At 34.2% G+C, this 20371-nt stretch overlaps 1 protein-coding gene across 2 annotated transcripts in view; it reads right to left on the bottom strand.

The window, feature by feature from the left end:
* The window catches only part of LOC136041240 (uncharacterized), a 32373-nt gene extending 24986 nt beyond the window's left edge, over nt 1-7387 (bottom strand). The window contains exon 1 of one of the 2 annotated variants that reach the window (XM_065725842.1): nt 7295-7387. The gene's annotated coding sequence lies outside the window, so the exon portion shown is untranslated. Of the gene's footprint in view, nt 1-7287 lie in introns of both variants that reach the window. The other variant, XM_065725841.1, reaches the window with a different exon arrangement.
* Nucleotides 7388-20371: the final 12984 nt, after the last annotated feature.

The following is a 20371-nucleotide window of genomic DNA, read 5'->3' on the forward strand; positions in this document are numbered from 1 at the left end:
ACACAGAGCTGCTCAAGCATTTCTCTGCTCTTTAGGCGAGGTGGATATCAATGACATTCTTCTTAAATCTCAAACTGGTATTGCCAAGCATTTCTTGCTTGATGAGGAGAAAAAGCCGGAAAACTTTCTAGACATTGTCGACCATCTTCAGGTATTACCAGTGGCTTACTCAGAAGTAATTAAAGTACTTTGTATTGCTGCCACACTTCCTGTGACAACAGCAAACAATGAGCGTTTGCTTGCTAGCCTAGAAATAGTGAAAAACTACCTGCAGTCTACAACAGGAGATCATCGTCTCAGTCACCTCCTTTTGATATTTGCAGAGAAGGATTTAGTAACAAATTTGGACTACAACCAGCTTGTTGACAATTTTGCACAGATGAAACCCTGGCGGTTCCCCTTGTTACCTTGAGTGTTGTAATATTTTTTTAGCTTGTTATGTTTTTCCTTTTTGTAAATATATTTCATCTGGAAGATTTCTGCTGAAGGAAAACTGAGATTTTGGTTACAACCCTCAGCATAGAAATGATGATTACTTTCACGGACGTATTGTTTACTTAAATAAGAAAGTTTCTTGCTGAGGAATGTCAGCCTGTAGTCTGGTTGTATTTTCCACTTTCAGTTTAATCACTTAGCCTTGTTGATTGTATTCTTTGTTGTTATAATTAATCTTAGAAGTCAGTGTGGCTGAGTTCCACATTTGGTTACAGTACATTTCCAAGCAACACAAGGGTGCTGAAGATGTGTTTTTACTTAGAAAATTCGATTGATCTACTTCCAAAACCCGACACAAAGTGAATCGGGGGGGGGGGGGGCAGATGGAGTTCATGCCCACCCCAAGATTTGTCCCAAATGGCGCCTCTGATTTAGGGCTATAAATAACCCCATCAGAAAGGAGGGGGAGCATTAAATGATTCACTTTACATCACCCCCATACCTCTCCCTTAATGGTCAAATACACAGTCAAAGCTGTATATTCTTTATTATTTATCTTGTCACAATAAACATTAAGTACTTCACATAAAGGGCCTACAAATAAATATATATAACAATTTATGCCTTTTTATGCTCTTTCCAAATATAATACCTGTTTTTGACATAGATAAAATTTTAAGCCTTTATAGACCCTCAAAAATGATACCTTTTCTCTTGTTTTAGATACAGCTTATATACCTCTGTTAGCTTAAATTATCATTAATTTCAGCTTGAAGTCTAATAATTTCTCCTTGTAGAGCTCCAGAGTTGATGATTCTGGCAGTATTCAAAATTCTTTAGTAACTAGGTACAGTATGCTGATCAATAGCTTCCCAACTGAGATTACACTCCCTGGAGGATCACTCAGCATCCAGCCTTCATTTGAAGATGTCCACTAATTCCGCAGTAACAGTTTCTTTGGAGCATTTATTCCAACTATTGATAATTCTTGAGAAAAAAAATTGAGTGCAGAGTCTAGATAGGATAGACCACTTAACAACTTCAGGTGATGACCTCTAGTTCTTGAGTTAGGATCAATAGAAGGAAAATCATGCTGGGATCATATTAGCCCCCATTAACTTATATGCTAAAATGGCATCACTTCTTGTATACAAGTTTAAGGCGTTTCAGCTTTGCTAATCTTGCGGAGTAGGAGAGCTCTTACATGCCAGATATAACATTGGTGGCTTGTCTATTCACATCTTCTAACACTTTTATGTGTTTTTTTAAGTAAAGGGAGGCTAGAGCCATTCTAACTTTGAGCTTTGGAGACACAAGTCTCTAAGGCTGATGACTTTAGGGGAACAAGTGGAAATAGTACACTAATCAGCCCCATAGTTGAACTAGCACAAGCAGCAGACTTCTTAGCATGAGTGCTGAATTTTAATTCATTATCAATAGCAACTCCAACATCTTACTCCATGTTTACAAAGGAGAGTGAGGGGCATGACAAAAAATACAAGTGACAGGGTTCATTTTGTCAAAGTGATTGACATGGCAATTGACAGCATTAAACTTAAGATACCAAGCCTCAGTCCATTGATCAAGCAGTCAAATCTCGTTTTGCAGAAAGGCATGACCTTTGCAGGACTGATAGTGGAAGAAGCATAATTGATGAAGATATTAAATAGTGTAGGACCCAAAACACTTCCATGAGGAATCAACCAAAAAATGCTTAGAGGAAGAAAGAATATGGTTACCAGAGTCATCAAATAACTGAACACATTGAGATTGCAGATAAAGAAAATCAACAATCCAGAGCAGGGACTTATCTTTGAGCTTGACTGCACGTAATTTAATTGCAAGTGGTTTGTGACAAACTTTGTCAAAAGCTTTAGAAAACTCAAGCAGAATCATGTCAGCAGGCAACCCATTGTCAAGTAACTTAGTGATATTGTCATACAATTCAAGGGTATTAGTTCCCCTTGAATGAGCTGAAAGCCAGAAAGCACGGCTGTGAGTTGTGCAAGAGATTATTTCAAGATGTGTAATAACAACCACTGATGTCATGCTAATAGGTCAGTAATTTTTAGCAAGGTCCTTTCTACTCTTTTTAAACATTGGAATTATGTGGGCTGTTTTCCTATCCAGAGGTTGACTAGAAAAATTTAATGATAGCTTGAACGGCAGGGAGAGAGATTGACACAAGACTGTTCAACATTTATGGAGAATATGAGGATGCCTAGAGTCTGAACCAGCAGATTTATTTGTTTTAATGGACATAAGTTCCTTTAGAACTATTGTATCAGTATTCAGAATAGGTTGCATATTATGTGATACATCATATATAGGTGGGAGAAAAAGAGTAATGGAATTGGAGGAAGAAACAGATAAGAATTGTTGGCTGAAAATTTCAGCTTTCAGCTCATTATCAGCAATTGGTTGACCATTGTGCAGGATATCAGGGACTGTACATCTGTTGCAACATTTTTGAAAGACATAATGCCAGAAAGATTTAAGATTATCCTTAATGTCCTCAGCCATTTTTCCTCAAACCTTCTCTTCAACTGCTTCATTTGGCTGGTTGTCTGGATACAAACAGTTTTGAAGACTTGACAAATTTCTGAAGTTTTCTTTTTTCTATAAGAATCCTGTGCTTGATGTTTAATATAAATTAGCTTTCTCATCTTGGTAGTTAAAAAAGGTAAACTTTTGGCCTGTTTAGCCCTGAGGAATTTGAGAATCAATTAAAACATGGGAAATATATAATATGGGCAATGTATTTGGGTAAGCTTAGGTTAAAATTGAACTTGCACAAAAAACAATTATTTGTAGGCCCTTGTTACTTGTTTGCAATTAAATTTGCTTAATGAAAAGAGTCATAGCCTATATGAGTAACCCATGGAAAATATGTAATTTATGTTAGGTCTATATAGGTTATTTGACCATTAGGGGGGGACCTGAGAGGTAAAATGCAATGACCTTAAAAATGATAAAAACATGTAGGCTATTTTAGAGTTCATTATAGTAGTTTTCAGGATTCTATACCTAGTTTAGTGCTTCCTCCTGGGGGGGGGGGGGTCAAACTGCTCAAATAAAACCTTTATTAAAAAGAGCACAGAATGCTACTACTTCTACTAAAAACTCACCACAACACCAAGCTGCCTGAAGCCAACACAGCTATGCACAATCCTCCTCCATCCCAATCCATTCAAAGCCTCCCTCTTTACAACCTCTCAGGAAGTTACCATTTCCATTAAATCTTTCTTTATGGAATCTTCCCATCCCAGACAAGGACAACCTGCTTTCTGTTTAGTCCTAGACAGTTGGCTGAAAAGGACAATCTTTGGCAATCTGTCATCCTTCATCTGCAGAACATACCCTTGCTATCTCAACCTTTCTTTCATTATAGCCCTAGAAAATGGGACTGAACCACATTTTTCATACAACCTACTGTTTGAAATATGGTCAGTCGAAAGACAAATTGGTAGGCAATTTCTCTGGTAAATGTCTAGTAAATCTTTATCCACTTTTAAGAGTGCCCATGCTTCAGAGCCATATTTGACCACTGTCATCACCGTACTTTCTAACATTCTAATCTTGGTTAACAGAATTATATTCCTATTTTCAAAACTATTTTTTAAAAGGAAAAAAAAAACACCCTGATCCTTAGCTATTCTACTTTTAACATCATCACTGCTCTCACTGTCTTTGCAAATAATACAACTAAGGTAAGTGAAGCTGTCCACCTGATCAATCTTTTTGTTACCCAACATCACCTTTTCATCTTCACTTATGTCTTAGTGACTTAGTCTTCTTAACATTGATTTTCAAACCTATTCTAGCACCCTGAACTTGCAAAACCTCTAAAAGTTTATTCATTTTGCTCATATTTTCATCTAGGATGCTTCAATCAACAGCATAATCTAAGTCCAGGATAGTTTTTCCTTCCTATGTGATTGTGTGGTCTCCCATTGCCTTTCCTGTGCTCCTTATGACAAAATCCATCAGAACAATCCATATAAAGGGGGATTGACCACAACCCTGCTTGACTCCTGATTTCATGCAAAACCTGCTGCTAACCTCATTTCCTACCTTAGCTACAGCAGTGTTATTCTTATAAATAACACCAATCACCAATCATTTTAGTACTGTTGCTAATTCTTCCTCAGAAAACAAATGCTCTGAAATCAAAATACCTGGAGTAATGTTTATATTAACAGACTATTCAGTAAGGTAAGAAACAAACTTACCTCCATAGTCAGAATTTTATCCTGAATCCAAATCTAACATTTGCTTCCATAAGAAATAAACTTAACCCTAACCTTAAACTTAACCCCTAACCTAACCTTGGTATATAACCTATTTGGGTGAAAGTAAAGTTAATTTCTGATGCAAATGAATGTTAAATTTAGTTTCAGGATACAATTCTGGGTAAATTTTTTGTAGTTCATATAATTGACTTAAAAATAAAGTGAACTTGCCACCAGCCCTTTTTTCATGTTCCTTACAAATATAATAATCATTTCTACTGCAAATGCAGTTTCTACTGGACCACCTCTATTTTGCTTATCTATAGTGTGATGCAATGTAAGGGTAGTAACAAGAGTCCACCTTTGATCTGTCTTCTTGGTGAAATTTTAACCAATAACTTATCAGCATAAATTAAACATGTGGTTTCTGTTTTGGTAAGCAATTGAAAAAGAGAAGATATATTTAACATATGTAGTTTATAGAATAAATGGGCCTAGACTATCTAACAATAAAACTTACATTTTTATAATCAGCTTTCTGTTAATAGGCCTAGGTAAACAATTGAAACACTGAAAGGATGTTTACATCAAAATACAATAGGCTAGGGTAAAATTCTAGTTTAGTGACTTCTTGCTATCTTGGAAAGGGTTTAGGTTAGGAAAATGAAACTTTCAGAGATGGGTCTACAGTCTAAAGTAAGTCCCAGGAAGGAATTTTGCAGTAGCCTACCTACCTCTACTCCTTCTCCCTCTAGAGGGTCCTGACCTTTGATGATCTTTAAAAATATGTGTGTTGCAAAAGTGAAACCTTGAAAACTAGATCTTCTGCTTAATTGAATTACCTTAAAAATTACCTTAAATCGCAGCTTGGAGCGATATAAGGATTATCCATCCTTGTGATGCTCCATGAGAAAAAAAAGAATTTGTTTGGTGTAGATTGTGGCTGTTAGATTAGACTCTTGTGGAGGACTCTGCAGCTTCCCAATTGTAAAGGAACTCCTGGCAGAGCCATTCCCTATCAAGGTGGGACTTGAACATGTCAATTGAAGTAGCAGAAACTGTTTCTTCAGAGAGCTGGTTCCACATATTGATGATTCTTTGGCTGAAGAAGTGGCTTCTATTTCTACTCATGGAACACTGCATGGAGAGCTTCAAAGAATATCCTCTAGTACCAGAATGCAAGGGCTGTGCAAGGAGACTGGGAAGGGTATTTTAGAGAGGATTTTTTGGTTAAAATAATGTCACCCCTTTTCTGTTGGTATGTCAGCGTTTTTCAAACGATGTAGTCTTTCTTTGTATGGAAATTTATTCATGTTGGTAACCATCTTAGTGGCATGATGCTGGACATCCTCAAGCAACGTCCTATCTTTTTTGAAGAAAGGGGCTGCCAATGACATTCCAACCTCCAGGCATGGACGTACAAGCGCCTTATATAACTTCATAAGAATTCTAGGGTGTCGGCTGGAGATGGTTCTTTTTATGATACCGAGGGTTTTATTTGAAGAAGATGAAACAGACTTAGCATGGCTGCTAAACTTTAATTGGTGATCTACAATAACCCCAAGATCTCTTTCATCAGAAACAGCAGAAAGGAAGTTGTCTTGAAGGAAATACTTATGATGCTTGTTATTTTTGCCAAAATGAATTACATGGCATTTGTCAACATTGAAAGTCAGAAGCCACATGTTAGCCCATCTTACTAGACTATCAAGATCTGTTTGAATTGATTGCTGGTCAGAGGGAGTAGCCACTTTTCCAACTAGTTTTGAGTCATCAGCGTAAAGGGTAATAAGATTTGAAAGAAGGGTGGGTAATTTATTAATATAGAAGTTGAAAAGTGTTGGTCCAAGAATAGTGCCCTGGGGCACGCCACTTAATACAGTTGTGGGAGAAGAGAAATGAGGAGTTCCTTGCAAATCAAAAACTCTGACACTCTGTGATCTTTCAGAAAGGAAGCCCATAATCCACTGTACAACACCTTTGTTGACACCTACAGCCCTCAATTTGATTATGAGGAATTCATGACAAACTTTGTCGAATGCTTTGGACAGATCAAGAAGAGTCATGTCAACAGGAAAACCCTCATCAAGCAGTGTAGTCACTAATTCATATGTTTGGATAAGGTTAGTGTCCACAGATCTACCAGATCTGAAACCATGTTGTGATGTGCAAAGGATATTATTGACAACAACAAGTACAACAAAATTGTTTTCAGCTTCATAACTTTGCTCAATCCCAATTTATAAGGTTTTAAAGATATGCAAATACATTTCCAAAATTTTTTAAAAAATTGCTATGGATCAAAATTATACTCAAATAACAGGAATTACATTTTCAGAACTAAAGACAGAGAAAAAGCAACTAGTAACTGAAAATTAAGGTAAATGTTTTTTTCAAAACTTCAATAGGTATAGACCTGTCATGTAGGCAAATTTCAGGGCCGTCTAGAGGGAGAAGAAGTAGAGGTGGGTGCTTCAAAATATCTTCCCAGGACGTACTTTAGCCTGTAGACCCATCCCTGAAAGTTTCATTTTCCTAACCTAAACCCTTTTCAAGACAGTGAGAAGTCAATTAACTAGAATTTTACTTAAAGGGAAAATAAAGAATTTAAAATATTTACTTTCCACCTTATTAATGTTTTTTGAATTATTAATTCAGTTAAAACTAGAAAATCAATTTCTTTCCATAGCGCTGTGCCTCATAGCGGGTGCGTTTGTTTACTTGTCCAATGGGATTTTTACTAATCGAGGTTTAACCCCTAAAAGATAGCAACAAATACTTGTCTGGCCACGTGTTACTGAAAACGGCAAGATTAATTGCGAATAATAACAACATTGGTCACGTGTAATTATTATTTTAATGCTATGTGAAGTTTTGACAAGGAAGAGGCTAGGACTTTGGGCCTGTTTCAAATTTTACAGGCAAATACAGCTTCAGCAATTATTTCAGAGCTGGGTAGCCTAATACAATTTGTGTGGCCAGAAGTTTAATTGTAAGATTTCAAATTGTGGTTGTCATTTGCCTTTTTAAGTCATTCCATTCAAGATGCTTTGGATATTTTTATTGTGATAAATTGTCTTAATGCTCTGAAAAGGGAAAATTATTTCAATTGCATAGGATAGGAAAATTTTGGTAGGCTAATTAATTCAAAGTCCTAAATTAGCCAGGGAAGTGTTTTTTTTTTCACTAAAAAATCACCACGTTCTTTGAACTCCAATTATATAGCCCTGTTTTTGGCCCCCTTGATCCAGTTCCTAATTGTCATTTACACTAAATTTCACTTTTTCTGTTACCTATTTATGTTTGCACCAGTTTTACCATTGGGTAAAACTGGTACAAACAGTATTACTGGCTTTCATATAATTTGAATATACCACTTGATGCCTTTTGTAATGCTGTTTACAAATATAATAATTGCTTCTACCGCAAGTTCATATTTAAGCACTTTTTGACCTCTTAAAAATGACCTATATATGGGGTCATTACAAATCTGTAATAGTTTAGAAACAAATTTGGGCTATATATTTGCACATCAGGGGGTGGGGGTAAAGTGTAGCATATATTAAATATGTAAACTAACCATTGCTTGAATTTTTTTGTGTGTGCTGTTGCACTGGTGATTTCTCTTTTCATTAAAATTTGATGTGCACAAACACATTAAAAAAAAAACAGCAATGGTTAGTCTACGTATATAATATATGCTATGCTTTACCCCCACCCCCCTGATGTGCAAATATATAGCCCAAATTTGTTTCTAAACTATTACAGATTTGTAATGACTCCATTAATAGGTCATTTTTAAGAGGTCAAGAGGTGAAAAAGTGCTTAAATCTGAATTTGCAGTAGAAGAAATTATTATATTTGTAAAGAGCATATAAGAAGGCATCAAGTGGTATATTCACTTTATATGAAAGCCAGTAATACTGTTTGCACCAGTTTTACCCTTGTTTCTTGTTAATATTACTAAGGGGCCATAGTTAAGCACTAGAGAAGTCATTGTTAAATAACATGTGCTTATGTATATATAGCTTTTTGCTACTTATTCTTCTTTGGTTATATAATGCTTGATATGGTATAAGCCAAGAAAAGGACCTGTAGACCTATAGAAGAAAACCTGTTAAAAAAAGATGATTCTTTGTAATTTACATAATAATTATAGCTCTCTACATGCAGCCCTGCTCTACTTTAGCCCCAACCCTGCTAATATGGAAATCTATAGCTGAAATTACATATTTTCTATTGATTCTGCCAATCTATCCCTCAACCCTTGTACCTGTTAATTGAGGCAACTGTGGCAAAACAAGTAACAGGTGGCAGAAAACATTGGAAATATATAATTTGGGCTATATGTTTGCAAATTAGGCATGATAGAGGTGAATTTCTTGTTGTTCATATTTTGATTTAAAAATAAAATGAATATACCACTTGATGCCTTTTTGTATGTTCTTTACAAATATAATAATTGCTTATTTTGCTAGTTCAAGTTTAAGCACTTTTTGACCTTACTTAACCTAACAAATTTTGGCAGTGAAAAACATACATTATTTTGTCAAAAATGACCAAAAACACATACCTTAATTGAAAATTTGGCATCAAAGAAGAAGAAATACAGCATAATATTGTAAAATTTATTAATCCAACTTAATTGTGGAAAATCAGTGCTCATAGATTATACAACATGTAAAAAATGGATTAATAATGAAACAGTAAGTTTGAGACCAATGTTTTAAGCTTTCTTATACCCAAAAACTATTTGAGTATACTTTGGTCATTTTCAAGAGCTCAAAAACTTGTACTTGAAGCACTTATTATGTTTGTAAAAAATAAAAAAGGGCATCAAGGAGTATGTTCACTTTATTTGTAAATCAAACATATGAACAACAAAAAATTTACCAATTATTAGTATAGCTGCACAATTTTCCCCTGGGTATGTAGGCGTAGTGGAAGGTCACTTATACCTGATCATGTCCCTAATGTTTTTACTTGGTTGAAAAAAAATCCAAAGAAAGTTCCTATTGAAAAGGAAAGGGATCAAAAGTGAGATTGAATTTGTCATAGCTTGGAGGTTTGTCCCTTCAGTCTGTTTAAAGAAAACAGATTCATAATTGAAGCTTTGTTCATTTCAATCTTAGGGATAATCTACATTTGTTACACTTAATTAAATGGTTGTAAAGGGATACTTTTATTTATTTGTCTTGTTTGTTTTCTACATAATTTTTTAATCTTTAAATTGATATACATTTCTTACAAATTAATTAGTCATATCATAGTTCCACTTGCAAGTTTTGACCTACTTTGTAACCCTGGTCTCAAAATTGCATATAAATTTATTGAAGCTAGGAAACATAGAACTCCTCTCTGTTTAAAAGAAAATGGATGGACATAGGTAGGTTTTAATACACTTAAGTCCTAGGGCCATGGAAATTAAAAAAAAACAATGAAGATTAACTTTAAAATTCTGGACATGACATAAATATGACATTCACAAAGAAAAACCATTCACAAAATTTTACTTTTGTGCTCAGTTGCCAACCTGAGCAATTGCCCTAAATTTTTAAACCTTGCAAAACATTCACCAGCCAATTCTTATGACCTACAATGTTGTCTGTACATCAAAAATTCATGGAAAAGGAAGGACCACCTTACTGACATTTCTTCCTTTGTACTTATATTTAATGGGTTTAAAAGAAAGCTCCTATGGCTAAGTCAGAAGCCTAGTAAAGGACCAGGTAATCCTTTAGACAGGAAGTGCAATAGGAAGCTAGGGGCCAGTCATCCTATGCTTTTGCATGTCCTTCCTGCTTACTGACCCCAGATTTCTCTAGGTAACCTGTTAAGTTTGGGCCAATTCTGGCTGAACTTACAGAGTTACATCACTGACCTTCGTCCCAAACCAAATAAACTGCTAATGCCAGAAATTAAACCTGTGCCCTTTGGATAAAGGATTCTCAACCTAGAGTGCCAGCCACTTAGGAAGGAATACAAATGTCACCAGAGAACAAAAATTATTTGGAAAAAAGAAAATATTGAAAAAAAAAATAACTCAAGTCATAGTTGCTCATTGCTGTCCCACAAACAATATGTATTTCATTAAGACAAATAAATTTTTAAACAGGTATCAACAAAACTCCATCAGGGATTGTATTTACTTAAGGTACAATCAGCAATATTAATGCTTAGTTTTGTGATATTCTGGTTTTGAAATAATAAAAAAAGAGAAATTATATGTTCTACTTGTTTTCCACAACCCCATTTGAGAAAAATCATTTGTAACAACAATATACCCATGGTTGGCTCAGAATCTCTCTAAAATTCTTTAAACAGAAGGAATTTAAAAAAAAATTATACTCATCAGCAAGAAAAATATTAACATAACTCTCTAAACTTGGCACTTTTTAAGACAATTTTTAGCAAAGCAAATGCAAAACTTTAATGGTGTCCTATGTCATCTAAAAAAAAAAAACATTAAAATGTGTCAAATGAATTTTGATGTAAGATGCCTCTAATACTTTCAGTTGAATCTGTGAAATGAAGGGCCAGGTATTCCTTTACATTTTATACAATATATAAAAAGAAAAACAGTTCAAATTTTTTCACAAAAGAAGAAGCTTGATGTAAAAAAATAAATATATTTTTAACAGAAAGCAACTGACATCAATGAAATCAAATAAAACAAAAATTCATGGAGAATAAATAATATAAGCCATATATTTAACCTATAATGAGGTGGCATAAAAGATTATTTTTAGAATTAGAAAAAAACAGTGTTATGGCTTAAAGTTCTGCTCAATCAACAGGAGTTGTCTAAGGCCAGAATAATTAAGAACTAAGGCCAGAGAAAAAGAAACTGATAACCAAAAAAATAAGGCACCCAAAAATTTCAGGACCCTTTAGAGGGAAAAGAAGTAGAAGTAGGTACTTCAAAATACCTTCCTGGGAAATACTTTAGCCTGTAGACACATCCCTGAAAGTTTCATTTTCCTAGCCTAACCTCTTTCAAAGATAGCCAAAAGTAGCTAAAGTAAAATTTTACCCCTACTATATCTTAAAAATCCAGTTTAAATAGCAGTCTCAACAAATATAGACTATATAAAAGGCTATAGGTATTGGCCTAATCATTCTAAATTTTTTCCAACTAATAATTATAGGATGGTTTAGAAACTAGGCCTGTTTGATATAATAACATTTGACTAACTCAACAATGTGATAGCTGCCTCCCTAAGAATCAACCTTTTTAATAACAAAAAAACTTTTCTTCTGACTCCTTATGAAGCTTAGCCTATGCAAGACAGGCCTAGAACACCAAAAACCCTTTAGATACTAAGGAATATGCATAATATTAAGGCCTTTTTTCGCGTCAACCAAAGAGACTGTTTGAGCTCAACCACTCGGTGTGGTTGAGCTCAACCGCTGTTTTTGCGTGAAACAGTGACAAACCAGGTTGTCATGAAAAGTGATTTTGCGTGACACAATTGACTGGTTGAACTCTAATTTAACCAGAACTGTCATTGTTTTTAACCGTAGGGTTCTACCATTCATAATTGTTGGTTGACCTTTTCAGGCGTAGATTTCGAAAAGAAGAATTCGTTGGCTATAAATAAGTCTATATAAAATAAGAATTATAAGCTGACAAATAGAATTCTAGCCACGCAAAAGTAAGGTTTAATTTATTTTTTTTTTTCGTATTAGGGCTATTTGGATAAATGTTGGGTTATATCCTGCAATTTGATTCACATAGGCCTTAAGAAAGGAAGTCAAGAGTTTGAATATGCTTTTGAAAACTTATGTAGATACTTGGAAATATTTGTTTCATCCTTTTGATGCCCTAGGCTTGACCTTAGCTTGGTAATTTGGCTTCAGAGATAAAACCCTGATGAAGCAAGACCCTAGTGGTTATAAAGCATTGTTAATCCAATTACTATTCTTACTAGATGCTTCAAGATGTGTTGCATCTTTGTCAGAACTCTTTACATTTCAGCCTTACCCTATAGGGCCATGGATAAATTTTCAGGTCAAACTCTAGTTTGGCTACTGTTTGCTATCTTAGAAATGGGTTAAGTCAGGAAAATAGAACTTCCAGTAATGAATCCAAAGCAAAAAATACGTAAAATTCTAGTTTAGCTAATTTTCATTATCCTGGAAAGGGAATAGGTTACAAGAATGAAACTCTGTAATTAATCCAGGGTCAAAAACACTCTGGGAAGGTACTCCCAGGCTTCTATGTCAACCCTTTTCTGATTTCTAAGTTTTAGATAATTGCTTACTCAAAAGGTCTATACCTATACTATTGAAATTTTGACAAAACAAGATTTACCTTAATTTTTAATTATCAGTTTCTTTTACTCTGGCTTTAGCTCTTAAAATGCAATTCCTTTTATTTGAGTATTATTTTAAGCCATATCAATATTTTTTTTTCAAAATTTAGGAAATGTCTTTGCATATCTTTAAAACCTTATAAAGTGGATTGAGAAAAGCTGTGAAACAGTTTCTTTGTACTCCATGTAAGCAGACCTTCCCAGAACATACTTTAGCCTTTAGACCCATCCCTGAAAGTTTTTTTTCAATCTCACCCCCTGGTGCTCTTTTACACATTGTATAAATTGTGAAGAAATGCCTGCCCCCTTGCTAAAAGTCTTAGAAGTATCTTATATCAAAATACACCTGATACAGTTTAATTTTTTAGAGATGACACAGAATAGCATTAAAGCTGAGTATTTGCTTTGCAAGAAATGTGTCCCTTCTGTTGTAAAGCATTTTGGATAGACACTAATCTAACCATGGACGTATTGCTGTTGCAAATGGTTTTGCTTAAAATGGTTTGGAAAACAAATAGCAAATGTAAATTTGCTTTTTTATCATTATTTAAGACTAGAATATCACAAAGCTATGCAATCACATTGCTTGTTGTATCTTAAGTAAATACAATCCCTGATGGAGTTTTGTTGATACCTGTCTTAAAATTAATTTGTCTAAATAAAATATATTGTTTATGGGACAGTAGAGAAAATGGCAACAACCATGAATTGAGTTTTTTTCAATATTTCTTTTTTCAAATAATAGTTCTCTGGTCACATTTGTGTTCCTTGCTAAGTTGTTGGCACTCTGGTTTGGGAATCCTTTGTCCAAGGGGTACAGGTTTAATTCCTGGCATTGCTAGTGTATTTGGTTTTTACCAGCTAAGTATTCACCATGCTAGTTTGCATCTTAAGTAAAGCAATCCCTGCTGGAGCTTTGTTGACACCTGCCTTACAATAACTTGTCTAAGTAAAATACAATGTGTATTGAAGATTAGTGAAAATGGCTGTAAATCCATCTTGGTTTTTTTTTTCAATATTTTTTTTTTTTAATAGTTGTTCTACTCTGGTCGTAATAATGTTCTTGGCTAAGTGGAAAGCACTCTTAGTAAGAAATCCTTTGTCCATGGGGTACAGGTTTGATTCCTAGTATTGCCTGTTTATTTGTTTTAAATGGGGGTCAGTGATGTTAGACAGATCTAAACCAGCTCTAAATAGGCAAATGGAGAAATATGCAAAAGGTAAGCAGGGAGGGTGTACAAAAGCACAAGATTTCTTGCCCCCAGCCCTTAATTGCAATTCTTGGCCAAAGGGTCACAAAGTGGAAATTAGCACTGCCAGTTTAGACCTTGATGTGTCAGTGCTGCCATGCTTACTTACTTGCATATTGGTGTTGAGTTTGCCAACATTTTATCTTCATTACTATCTAAAATCATTTAGACATTCAGCAAACTGTCTCAAAGCACAATTAGTATTGAATAGTTTTTGGGCCTTACTGACTTTTCCTTTATAGCAAAGGTTTATTGTTGTGTATGATGTAGATATTTTAAAGTAATCAATCATTAAGAAGTCCCTTTTAGTTTTATCAAAATTTTGAGTAATAAACCTTTCTAATTACCTTAAAATATTTATTCAGGTCCTTTACTATTGGCTGCCCTTTATATTACAATAATGATTGAAATATATTGTGGTAACTAAAAATTTGGATAATCCAACCTATTTTACCATCTTAAGGTTGTTTACAAAGGTGTATGAAATATTTAAGTACTGACTTAGCTACAGAAAACTACTAGATATAATAAAATGTAAGCAAGATGGCTCTTACTTTGACCATATGTATGGAAGCACTAATGAGAGAGTAGGTCATTTGATGCATTTTTAATTTGAGTAATTTGGGTGAGAGTAATTAGTAATTTGAGTGAGATGAGAAATGAAGTGTAGGTTTGATGAGAGATGGCTGGTGAATGTGATGAGGGATGAATGTTTTGCAAGATTTTAAAATTTTGGACAATTTCTCATGTTGACAGTAGAGTGCAGAAGTAAAATTTTGTAATTTTTTTTTCTTTGTTTCTGTTATGTTAGACAATGTTGAATATTCTAAAGTGAAGTTTCTTTTTTGTTTGGAATTGTGATGGCCCTAGGGCTTTAGTGCAATACAAATTACTAATGTTTATTCACTTTCTTTAAACAAACACAAGGTCTATGTCTCCTAGCTTTAACAAAGTCAAAGGTAATTTTAAGACCAGGGATTTCAAAGTAGGTCAAATGAAATTCTGGTAAAAATGAGCAATTTATGAAACATCTAGATTAAAAAAAAGTCTTTTAGACAACAAAGAAGACAATTGAATAAAGAAAAGTACCTTATATCATAATTGTTGTGCACCCTTAAGATAGAAATGAACAAAGCTTCAATTAAGATTCTGTTTTGTTTAAACAGACAGAAGGGACAAACCTCCAAGCTTTGACAAATACAATCTCACTTTGTGGCTCCTATCTTTTCAAAGGGGACTTTCTTTGGATTTTTTCTATCCAACTAAAACTGAAAAGGACAGCATGATATACAAGTGACCTTCCAATTACCCTACATAGCAAGAGAAAATCATTAATTTAGGCTATGCTTTATCTCAATCCCCTCCCAATGTGCAGAAATATGGCTCAAATTTCATATTTTACATGCATTTAACCTCCTGTCACCTGTTTTTTTAGTTATTGTTTGTCACATTTGTTTAATTTCCAGCTACATGGGATGAAGTTAGAGAGACAGATTGACAAAACAAATGGAAAATAGGAAATTTCAGCAATACATTTTTATATTGGGAGGATTGAGGGGTAAAGTAGAGCAAAGTTGAATATAAAATGTGTTACCAGCTATTATTCTAAAAATTATGAAGCATGAATTTTTTTTTTTTATTATGTTTCTTTCTCTTCAGGTCCTTCTCTAGGGCTTTACCAAATCAAACATTCTATGCCCAGAAAAATTAGCAACAAGGTATAGTCTATATACAAAGGCTTATGTCATTTAACTATGAATATGGAATTTATATGGCAATCAGGAACTGGATACAGGCTAAAGCAAGTAAAAAAGAAAGAAAAAACTTCCCTAGTTAGCTCAGGAGACTTTTAATAGATTAATCTTCAGATAATTGCCTATGATACATAATTTAAATATTTACCCCTGTACAGTAGGGCGTTAAAACAATCTATCACAATGTAAGATACAATATATTTAGATATGATGCTGATTTACAAATTCCAGGATTCTTTGTTGTAGTTTTCATAATTTTGTTGATAAAGTTTTATATATTCATCATATTTTATTTTATGTCATTAACATTAGCCAAACTAAACTTCTCAATAGAACTTGAATGTGGTGGCTATAATGCACAAGTACTGCAAAAATCTTACAACACATTATGTGTTATGGTAACTGTTCAGTGAGAAAAAAACTATTTTCCTAGTTTAGCTTAATTTGTTATATTTTTGTGCTTATCAGAAATATTTTGTTAATTTTAGGAAGCTGTCCCCCCTCAAAAAATTCTTAAACATTTGCTGGTTTATACTTAACTAGTATTCTACTGAAAACAAAAATTTATATATATTTTGTATTGAAGAAATATAAAGTCCTTTGGATTTTTTTTTATTAAGATTAAGCAGTTTGCTATTTTCTTTTGTTAGGCTAAGCCTTTAATAGTGCTTTATTGTGAAGAGTCAAAATTTGTAGGGATTGCAAAGGCTAGCCTGAACAATATGTTATTACAAATTATTAGGTTAAACTTCTGTTTGGTAAAATTCTAGTTTAGATAAATTTGTATTATCTTGAAAAAGGTTTAGGTTAGGAAAATGAAACTTTTAGGGATGGGTCTAGAGACTAAACTATATCATGGGAAAGTATTTTGGAGCATCTAACTCTACTCTTTCTCTCTCTTAAAAATGTTTGCCTTAAATTACCTTAAATCACATTGTCTAATGAAATAAGGATTAAATCCTGTAGAATTGCTGGTTAGTGATGATGACAGTTGGAAATCTCAATATTTGGTCCACACCCTTAAAAATGCTTGTGTTATAAAAGTGAAACCCTTGCAAAATAAATCTTCTACTTAAATGACAAGAAAAAAGCGTTTTTAGTGTCATAACTTTGCTCAATTTCAATTTATGAAGTTTCCAAGATTTGGAAACTTTCAGGATATACATTTCCCTATATTTAAATACAAAACACTGATATGGCTTAAAATTCTACTCAAATAACAAGAATTGCATTTTCAGAGCTAAAACCAGAGAAACAGAAACTGCTTGCTGAAAATTAAGGTAAGATGTTGTTTTACCAAAATTTTAATAGTTACAGACCAGTCCAGTATGCAAAATTCCCAGATTTAAAAACAGAAGAGGGTTATCACATAAGCTTAGCAATAGCTTCTCAGAGTATGTTTTTAGCTATGGATTAATCACTGAAAGTTTCATTCACCTAACATAACCCAATCAAAGATAGCAAAAGTAGCTAAACTGGAATTTGACTGGAAATTTAATCTATAGCCTGGTAGGCTGGTAGAATTCCAAATCAAAACAAAAAGAAGTCAAACTAGAATTTTATCCTCTGTTTAGGGTAGCTCAACAAAGCTAAAGTCTTACCATTTAGGACTTTTTTATAGATAATTTTGCTTTTACAGTATGAATACAACATTTTCCAATATATTACCTGAACAATTTAACCAAAGATTCCACTAATTCAGACCCTTCCTATCTCTTCAAATATACCAGAGAGTATGCTAGATCATTTTTCAATTCTCTCTTACCTCAAACTAATGTGAAATATGTCAAATCCGGAGGAAATTAAGCCAGTGCTAAATCATTTAATTATAATAGAATGACACTCTTAACACTATACGGATGTTTTATGTTTGAAATTTTTTGCCCAAACCGACAAGTAAAAAGAGTGTTTTCGCGAACCAGTTTTGTTTGAGCTTAACCATATGTAATTTTTTTCCGTTTTTGCGTTAAACATACAAGCTGGTTAAACCAAAGCTGTCATTGGTTAAACCAGCTGGTTTACGCGAAAAAAGGCCTTTACTTACAGGTCACTGAAAAGCTAAGATTATTTCTATTATTTACAGTTTCCTTGTCTTTTCTCTAGACTTAACGATTTCACATGTTTATCCATTTAAAAAAATATATAGCATTGACGTCACAATCCTCAAATAATCTTTTTATTTGGGGGTTATAAAGTGCCAGCCCACGGACAAGTAATCCTGAGCGTTTGTGGAGATAATCCGACTAACCTCTGACGGCATATGTGTCTCAAAAAACGCTTGGATTAATCAGATTAGTAATCGGACAAGTAAACAAACGCACCCAGCATGAGCCAAAAATAACGAATTTATCTTCTATTTCATCTGTTAAATTTTTCTTTTACAATGTTGGCGCATTTTGATCGATAAATATGTAATTTGTAGCCCAAATATGTCGAAATGTCGTCTAAAATATATCGATCCAGAAATAACAGAAACTAAAGGTTATTTTTTCTTATCACTTGCGAAATTGACCAAAAAACACTTTAGAAATTGCTTTCAAAGCGGCTAGTTAGCATATAATATAATAGAAATGAAAAAATAATTTAGTGCATGCACAAAAACAAGCGAAAACTAGAAAAACTTGTGGGAGATTAGGGTTAATCTTGTAGCAAATCTAGCAGCAATCACAGCAGGGTTTATCAGCAATATTAGAAATTTAGGGTATTAAGTTGAAACTTCCAGGGCAAGTTGAGGGGGTTTCGAACTAATAAAAAGGCACTGTCTTTATACGGCTGCTATTGTTACTCTTACTAGTAGACGTAATATTTCTGCTACTACTCTACAGCAGACATCTACATCTACAGCAGAGGGTATCAAGTTTTAACAAACTTGGCATAAAGGGGTGGGATGAGTAGACCCAAAGACACTGTGAATAATCCTATTACTACTAAAGTTATGGTTATAAGCGCAAAATCTTTAGGGAATTTTGAACTAAATTAAAGCACACAATTTTGAATGCGGTTTTTCTAAAAGGCGTATCAACAAAATGACAGGAATACCGGAGGGAATTCAATTGAAACTTATTGGGCGTTCCTAACAAGATATTGCACAATCCGAAGAGCACTGCTTGTGTAATATTTCTAGTACGGCTGCTCCTACCAGTGCTTCTAATGCAACACCAGTTAGTATTTCTTCCTTGGTTAAAGGTATTATGTTGAAACTCCCGTAAGTTTTGAGTGTGATGTCGACATAAATTAGAACAGCCTATGCATATACAGGCTATCCGGCTCAGAGGATTAGGTTTAAGCGTTCAAAATATATTGAGTGGGGTATTGAGCAAACAAAAGGCTCTATGTTCATGCTAAAAGCACTACTCCTTGTACTACTGATCCTTAAGATTATGAGAATGAGTCTTTAAGGGAGTGTTGAGATAGCTGTTGAACTAAATCAGAGCACAATGTAGGAATGGAGGCTGTAAAAAAAGGCGTATCATCAATATCTCAAGAACGCCTTAGGACATTAAGTTTTAACTTTCAGTGCATGCCAGAGGAAAGTTCCACCAACTAAAAGGCACTACTTGTATATGAATACTATTAATGCTAATCCTATTCCTTCTAATAGAAAGGGTAGTAAAGAAAAGCTTCCAGGGGAAGACGACGATATGTCTCACTTAATCAAGACACTCTGTGAGTACATTCGCTATCAGTATCCATGTTGTCCTACGACAATAGCGGAAACGAAAATACTGTGAAACAGGTTGCAGGTTTCGTTGTTGAACTTCCAGTGTTGAAACTCTTTACACCCTCACAGGAAGCTCCCATTTCCCTTCAATCTTTCTTTATGACTTCCTACAATCACAACCGTGGACGACCTGCTTTCCATTTAGCCCTATATAGCTGGCCGAAAAGGGCGATCTTCAGCAGTCTGTTATCCTCCATCCGCAGAACTTTCTCAAGCCATCTCAACCTTTTTTCTCATTATAGCCCTATAAAGCAGTATTGAACCACACTTTTCATACAACCCAATGTTTGACATACAGTCAGTCATTTTGGGTATGAAGTTTTGTAGATAGAAGAGCCTCAGCGAAAAAGTTAAAAAAGAATTAGGAAGAATAGGAAGAAAAGTGTGAAAACCAAGATTAGAATATTGGAAGCTACAGTGATGACAGTGGTCAAATTTGGTTCTGAAGCATGGGTGCTGCAAAAAGCGAATGAAGGTTTGCTAGATATATTCCCAAAAAAAATTGATTAGGGAAAATTACGTTTTCAGTAGGTTTAAATATGTATTTTATATTGGTAGGGGGGCTTGAAACTATCAGGAAGCATCGAGGGGGATAAGAAACTAAATTGAAAAACCCAATGTGCATCCAGGTGGTCAAAAGAATGTATCTACGCAATATCTTGAA

This window comes from Artemia franciscana, unplaced genomic scaffold, assembly GCF_032884065.1.
Source record: "Artemia franciscana unplaced genomic scaffold, ASM3288406v1 PGA_scaffold_1180, whole genome shotgun sequence".
In the NCBI taxonomy this organism is placed as follows: Eukaryota; Metazoa; Arthropoda; class Branchiopoda; order Anostraca; family Artemiidae; genus Artemia; species Artemia franciscana.